Raw genomic sequence first — 9,021 nt, forward strand, 5'->3', positions numbered from 1 at the left:
TTCGTCTTCATAATTTTGCTCCCTCCTTTTTGTTTTTAATCACCAAAACTTGGCTTGATATATCATATTGATATAGAACTACATCTGCTTCAGATTGTACATTATCATAATTAATATTAGGCCTACAATTATTGCTCCTATTATTGTTATTATTTTATTATTATTATCATTATCCTTATCATTATTATTATTATTATTATTATTATTATTATTATTATCATCATTGTTATTATTTGGGGAGGGGGAGATCATAGTCATCAGGTTTAATCGGCACCCGTGGGAGTAGGTTCTCACGACCTCGTATTTTTTTTCTTTAATATTTTTCCCATGTTATGGAAGAAAGAAGAATATATACATCACTGCATTCGTCTTCATTTGCTCCCTCTTTTTTTTTGTCACCAAAACTTGGTTTGATAGACCATAGAACCACACATTCTATTTCCACTTGCAATTTTAAAAATAGGCGGTCGGCAAAGCGAGGTTTTCCTCTACGTCCGCTCATCTTATGAATATGTATGATTACAGCAGCTCTGCAGTAAACGAATGGACACAGCTGCGCGTGTAATCTGATATGTAAGGGTACGATCGGCAAATATATTTAGCCGCGTCCTAAACAGTCTGCGTACAATGACACCGGACTTGAGAGCAAACGGCGAGCAAACTAAATGACGTACCTGAGCTGCATATGGTATTCTGCAGTTGTGCAAAATACAATTACATAACCAACGTTCGTTGTTTTCATTTGGGGACGCCAATAATGGCGAACTGTACGTAAATGCCCTTGTAGTCCATATCACGCACACACAGATTCGTGTAACCATCGTCAATACATTCAGTACACGTAACAGGTGGAGGCAAAGGTACATCACAGAACTATATACACACAGTGTAGAGTGTGTATATAGAGTTCTGCGAGGTACATTGTGTGTGTGCGTGCGCGTCCGCCGGAAGATGTCAGAGATTTCGCTGCACCATCATCTTTAGTATCCCCCCCCCCCCCCCCCCCAGTGTCTCTGCAAGCTAAAAGATGGAAGATCGAGAAAGCAGGAGGCCAGCGCAGGTTCTGTGAATATTGAAACGCTCGGCTCTTTCGTCACGCACAAAAATGCATTATGCATGTAGCTAATTAATTTTTCTTTTTCGTCCTCGACGTCGACACGGAGGCGGAGAGGGGACGAAACCCGCGCCATTCGATGTAGGATACTCTCCTGCGGCCGACGGCACCGGTCGCAACTGCCCGGAGCCGACGGCTCGGGAGGAGATAGAGAAACCAGCAACGCCGAAATAAAACAGGAAATACATAAGGCCGCGACAACAACAACAACTTCGAGTATTATAGTATAGGATATATATGAAATGTAATGAAGTGAAATAAGATTTATTTACCAAACAATAACACAATAATAAACATTGTCAATATAGTCAAAATATTCCACAGTTAAAGAGCACTGTTAGTAAACAAGAACCACGGTATATATATATATATATATATATATATATATACAAGCGTATATATATATATATATATATATATATACAAGCGTATATATATATATATATATATATGTATATACACTACGAATTAATGCGACGAAAGTGTATGAAAACCATACAGATTTCGGAAGATAAGAATAGAAATTCCCGAAGTAACATAATCCGCGCATTTATGCATCGTGATCATAAACATAGGGCCTACTAGTAATAATGATAGCTCTTGCAGAGCATAAGGTTATATAATGCCATATACGAGCATACGAATTTAATAAACATTGCTTATGTCATTGTATTGTATTGTCAGGAACAAAAACGAAATGCAGCCGTAAAAGAATTGTACTTCCATTTGTTCTTTATCTTAAAAAAAAAAATAAAAAAATAAGAGAATCAGTATTAATTGAATTGAACCGATGAGAGTCATGATGATATTTGGTTTTATTAACTCCACCAACACCAACTATTTTTACTTTCATGTCATTTCATTACAGGGTGTAATATCCCATTGCCTAGCGTATTTTGGTCATCGTAATGTAATTATTTTGAGAAAGGAAACCAACCAAAACGAACCTTATGTAGGAAACATTCACATACATCCACTTTACAATCACATACACATACGAAGGCGCATTTTTTTTTCTTACCTTTAAAATTTCGATGTTTGATAGACCCCAGCTAGCCTATTTTGGTCATCGTAGTGTAATTATTTTGAGAAAGGAAACCAACCAAAACGAACCTTATGTAGGAAACATTCATATACACCCACTTTACAATCACACACACATACGAAGGCGCATTTTTTTTCTTACCTTTAAAATTTCGATGTTTGATAGACCCCAGCTGAGCCCTATAAATCGCATAGTTGTCAACATTCAAATTTCAGTACAGCTGTAGTTTGTATGACGTCAATTACAGTAAATTTTCATTTCATCGACTGTGTTGCTACGAATAAGAAGTGGTAATTTATGGCGTTGTTTAGACAAATCCTATTCCACGTTACAGCTATGGCGTGAAGTGTAATTTGCACTCTAATTGCGATATAACATGAAAACGCAAATACAATAGAATGATTTTGTTTTCAACAGTACTATGGCAACATAACCAGCTGAAACTTTGCCTGGTGTTGAAGATGTATCGGAACTTTGCTTAAATCAATCACCTCATTGTTAATGATTAAATCGGTGTCTCATGTTCGTGCCTTGATAAGCCAGTTGTTTTACAGTGTTTTTTTATGGCTCACGCGTCTGCTCTTTATAACTAATGTCGGAAGCACGCACGTGCGTCGTCGCAGTCTAGAAAAAAAAAGTCATACCCTCCTCGAGGGATAATGTATACCAGTGGCGTATCTAGGGGGGGGCAAGGGGGGCACGTGCCCCGGGCGCCACTCCCCGGGGGCGCAAAAAAACGAAGAAGAAGAAAAAAAAAAGGAAAAAAACGAAGAAGAAGAAAAAAAAAGAAAAGAAAAAAAAAGAGAAGAAGAAGAAGAAGAAGAAGAAGAAGAAAAAAACTCGCCCGGAAAAGGGGGGGGGGGCAGAAAACCAAATCAAACAAGACCAAAAAAAAAAATGATGCCGCCGACAAAATGACAATGTTTATTGTGTTCACACAAGAATTCCATGTTCTGTAAGTAAGCTGAAGTACAAAAATTTTCGGCTCGCTCGATGCGCTCGCTCGCCAAAATTTATATAAAAAAGAAGGTAAGAACAAAACGTGATGATGACATGGACAAAATGACAATGTCTATTGTGTTCACACATGTCACTTTATATTTAGCAGGCAAATGTTTCACGGAGCAGCGGCTGCCATTTCTTTCGTTCTGAAGCGATCGCCAATTGGATCAAAAGAAGGCGCCAACGGTTTCGAACATACGGGGGGGGGGGTTGGGGGCGCAGAAAAACCCCCAAACAACCCAAAACAAACAAGATAAGAACAAAACGTAATGATGACGCGGATATATACAAATTTCGGCTCACTCGCTCGTACTAATTTAGAGTATTTTTTAAAGTCTTCAGTTTGGGTCGTCACTATATCTCGTAAGAATTGTAAGATTTAATAAGCAAAAAGTGACAAGAATTTCATGTTTTGTAAGCTGAAATACAAAGTTTTTCGGCTCGCTCGCTGCGCTCGCTCGCGCCAAAATTTATCCCCAAAACAGAGATAAGAACAAAACGTGATGATGACGCAGAAATATACAAATTTCGACTCACTCGCGCGTACTAATTTAGAGTATTTTTTAAAGTCCTCAGTTTGTTGGTATAAATCGTTATCGTCGTCACTATATCTTGATTATAATAGTAAGATTTAATAAGCAAAAAATGACAAGAATTCCATGTTTTGTTAGCTGAAATACAAAAATTTTCGGCTCGCTCGCTGCGCTCGCTCGCCAAAATTTATTTAAAAAAGAGATAAGAACAAATCGTGATGATGCCGCGGAAATATACACATTTCGGCTCACTCGCGCGTACTAATTTAGAGTAGTTTTTCTAAGTCCTCAGTTTGTTGGTATTAATCGTTATCTATAAGGCCGTCACTATATCTTTATTAGAATTGTAAAATTTGATAAGCAAAAATTGACAAGAATTCCATGTTTTGTTAGCTGAAATACAAATTTTTCGGCTCGCTCGCTGCGCTCGCTCGCCAAAATGTATAAAAAAAGAGTTAAGAACAAATCGTGATGATGCCGCGGAAATATACAAATTTCAGCTCACTCGCGCTTACTAATTTAGAGTATTTTTTAAAGTCCTCAGTTTGTTGGTATAAATCGTTATCGTCGTCACTATATCTTGATTAGAATTGTAAGATTTAATAAGCAAAAAGTGACAAGAATTCCATGTTTTGTTAGCTGAAATACAAAAATTTTCGGCTCGCTCGCTGCGCTCGCTCGCCAAAATTTATCAACATTCATTACATTTAAATCACCCTCAAAAAGACCCCTTTTAAGTGCTTGAAAAAGTACATCATGTGGACTGTGTTTAAAGTCCCTACTGGGATGGGGTTGGGGTGGAACACTTTTTCAGAAATTAGGGGCGCAATTTTCGCGCTTGCCCCGGGCGCCGTTTTCCCTAGATACGCCACTGATGTATACATCACCTGGTCCGTGGGAAAACATTTAGAGCACGTTCTTCTAGCTGATGAGTGTCTCAATTCCATATCTCTACCACAGAACACGACTTGAAACCTTGTGCGACGTATACAGTCTCCAGTATATGTCCGATGATTTATGGACAAAAAAAAAAGACTATGAATGCATTGATAACCCATCTATTAAACAAACAAACAAACCACACACACACACACACACACACACACACACACACACACACACACACACACACACACACACACACACACACACACACATATACGCACACATATAAAAGTGTACGGAAACATTCGAGTGAAAATTTATATCTAAACGTTGACAAGGATTTTGCTCTTCAAATGCAAGCACATCATGGGTCGGCACAGGATGATTGATGTAAATGTTGCACACGTACAAAACAGGAGAATACGTTGTACTGTACTAGTATACTGTATTACCATGAATACGAAAAACTTAGTTCAAACGGGACGGACGGGGAGAATTTAGGAAGCACAACGCAAATAGGAGGAACATGAGTAGAGCAAGCAAGAGGAGGGGGAGAGGTAGGGGGTGGTGGGGCGGAGGAGGGGAGGGGAAGGGGTACGTGGTGGCGGTGGCGGACGAGGTATAAAAGTGGGGTTGTTAAAAAAAGGAAAAAGAAGATAGAAACGCCATCATGACAACTGCCGCGTTCAGGAATGTTTTGTCACACTTCAAGCATGATTCCTGCTGATTTCTACATCGCATAACTTCATCAATATTTGTGGGAGATCATAAATGTGTCGAAAGTATAAAAAAAAAAACTGTTTGGCCTACTTGTGTTATGCCTTTGTCAAAATACTTCTTCTGCTCATGTTTAATTTGACGACTTATGGAATGTTAGTCGATGCTGGAATTTATTAGCCAGTCAGGATAATCACAATGAGAACATATGCTTAAGATACAACCACAAACAAAAGAAAAAGATTTTGGTGACTTTAATTTTTAAAGGATTGTCAAAAGTTTTTTTTTTCTTTTAAGATGATACAGTAAATTTGGTGTTTTATGAAGGAAATTAAAATAGTGATGTATGTACAGAGTGTATACATGCCTTTTGTGTGGCCATCTATTCATCTCTACTCCCTTCAACACAAGCACGTGCATACATCCAAACTAACATACACACACTACTCCTCTCCAATACATCGCACATACATACATACATACACACAAACACACTTCAACTGAGCCTGAGCCTGAACAATATGTGTTATTTCGAGAGACAAAAGAATTCCCCCAGTCTTACACATTGGCGAGAGGAAGGAGTATGTTTATTACATTGCAGTACACTGAATTGTCTTTGCAACTGTTGTTACACATACTAAAGTACAAATATACACAAACTGCAAAGTAGATTATGTACAGAAATCCACATTCTGAAACTGTAGCTACATTATCATGAAGTGTAGGCCTACTGTTGCACATTCTATCACATCAGAATAAACCTATAGTACAGTACTGTACAATAGAATACAAAATGTAAAACTTTGTGTATGACACAATGATCATAATTTATAAACACACACAAACTATTCATTAGGTAAGAATACAGTGTTTCTGTAACAGGTTTACAACAATGTTAGGAGTTAGCACACAAATTTTAGGAGATAAAATACATCCCATCAAACAATGAAATGAAATGAATCTGCTCAAGATAGGACCCTTGATTTACAACTGTCCTCCAAACATTTACATGCATTTAGCAATTACAGATTGTATCTTAGTTTATCAACATTAGCTTTAAATTATTGTGGTCACTTGTACATAGGAATACATCACTCTTCTTTGAGATTTTATGGATACTAACAGCCATTCGACACCCTGGCAGGCACATTGAGAAACTTGCTCTGAAGTGACAGTGCTTGAAAACTATGAAAGACACAGCATAATTTTGGTAGTTGGTAATTTTGGTAGTTTGGCGGTTGAATACACTAATTTTCATGCACTCTTGAAATACATGGAGAGGAATAACATTTAAATTACACCTACACCTAAATACTACAAGTGCAGTGAGCAACATATACGTAACAAGTTCAAACACAGACTTCGCATAGCTGAAAAAGATCTTACTTTTCTCACAAATACTTTGTCACCACTTTGATTGCCTTCAGTTTGCGCTTAGAGTGAGTTTCTAGTCATATAAACTTGTGACATAATTTCTTTTTTCAGGTATCATTCATATTTTAGCAGTTTAGATTCAAGGAGTTCTCCAAGACTAGTCAGACTATTTTTTCACTTTATTTTCCGCAGTTACAGTAACACTAACATTATCCTGAACAAACACAGAAAATCTGAATTCCTATTAAAACTAGATATATCGCTACGGCTACTGATATGCCTCCGCCATAATGCATGGTTCTCCTAATAGGTCTATAGTACAATGTCTTGACAATGTGTGATGACAGTTTCAAACAATTGGCAAAATATTAAAATGACAGGTTTGACACAAATGTGCTGAATGTTCACTTTCCTAGAACTAGGTTCAATTGGATGAATGATTAAAATGTTAGAGTGCAGGTATTTGGGGAACTGATGATTTTTACTTGACTTTTGACCCTTTTATAAGTTTATGCATTGAGTAATTTTCAAGGTATTGAGAAAAAGTATAATTTCAGTATCAAATGGGAAAATAGCATTATCTACACCTGGCCTTTGACCTTTGACCTCACAGTTCCAAAGAGAATCACTGTTAGGTTGAACATGCATACTGTAAATATGTAAGTTTCATGATGATACCTTGAGTTACTTTCGAGATATGGAGGAAAAAGTGCAATTTAGTACTTTCACTTGACCTTTGACCTTTTGACCTTTGATCTTTTGGCAAGAAACTTCCCCAAAAATATATATTGGGTAATACATGCCATACATCAAGTCAAAAAAAAAAAAAAACCTTCAGGCATATTGCATTTTAAGGAAAGTAGTGATATTTTGAGGAGTTGACCTTGACCTTTGACCCCCCTGACCTTTGACCCATGACCCCCAACTTCCCTAGATAATCACTGCCCATCGGTACAAGCATATATACTAAGTTCCATGAAGATACCTTAAACCATTTGCGAGATATGGAGAAAAACATGAAATTTCAATTTTTTTTTCACAAAATAACCTGTGACCTTTGACCTTTGACCCTGTGACCCTAAAATCCACACAAAGTATTATCCCCCAAGGATATACCCTCATACCAAGTTTGATGTAAAACCACCACACGGTTCTTGAGATATCGACAAAAACAAAACGGGACAGACGGACGTACGGACGTACGGACATACGGACGTACGGACGTACGGACGGACGGACGGACGGACGACCCGAAAACATAATGCCTCCGGCCACTTCGTTGCGGAGGCATAAAAAGAAAAATAGGACTTCCATCCCTAAATATTTAACAAAATGTTTCATACAATTTGCAACCTTTCAAGGAATTTATTTCAAAAATTCAAGCATATTTTCAACATTTTTTCAAGGACGAGTAAAAAGCAAGGTCTTTTGAAGTGCATACAATTATGTTGGGACATGCCTCGATATCTTCTTTCAACACCCGAATTCACCACACTGAGCACAACAAAAGCTGTATAAAATATCTCTTTGAAACCACCATATATTAATTTTTGGACATGCCTCTAGCCCAGATACTGGCCGATTTTAATCATCCACATTCCCCACACTCATACATGCATACACGCATGTACTCCACACTCAATGCACCAGACCGCTGATCATGACACTCCGGGCCTGTATTCAGAATTCGTCATTTTGTGTAATTCAGGCGCCACCAACTTCCATGGTAGGCACACTGCATGCATACAGTCCAGAAAGTGAACTACTGTATACGCCGAATATTTAGTTGGTTTTTTTTTCAAATCAGGTGCTATACACAAGAAAATAATGACTCTGATGATCCTGATACGAATGTAACGCACACCTTATACATTTCTCCATTTAGTACAGCACTCCATGATCGCGAATTTAACCACTCGCAAAATTGTCGGGAAGTCCCGATTCGCAAAAATTTAGACTCGCTAAATATATGGCGGATACAGTAACATGCCTCCTGAAGGCAGGACTGGTTAACAATGGGCAGTAGAGATTGATCAACCAAAGACTGGATTGTCAAAAATATATATATATATATTTAGAAACTCCCTTCTCAAAGATTATTCACATAAATATGTCAGATTTATTTGGTATCCACCTCACAATACTCCATTGTTAAAGGCAGAGAAAAAGTAACAATCACTTAGGTCACAGCTGTGTAATAATTTAAGTATCAAGGTGAATTTTCTGGGACGGCTTGAATGCTAATCAAGGTTAGTGGATCTGAGGTGCATGGTTTGCATCTTCCATATCAATATCTACATCAATCTTTTGACAATTACTGAACCGAAACACAAAATAGATCTTTACACCAC

The sequence above is a fragment of the Diadema antillarum genome, unplaced genomic scaffold, assembly GCF_040938485.1.
Source record: "Diadema antillarum isolate AM-2024a unplaced genomic scaffold, OU_Dant_1.0 seq00000891_RagTag, whole genome shotgun sequence".
NCBI lineage: Eukaryota > Metazoa > Echinodermata > Echinoidea > Diadematoida > Diadematidae > Diadema > Diadema antillarum.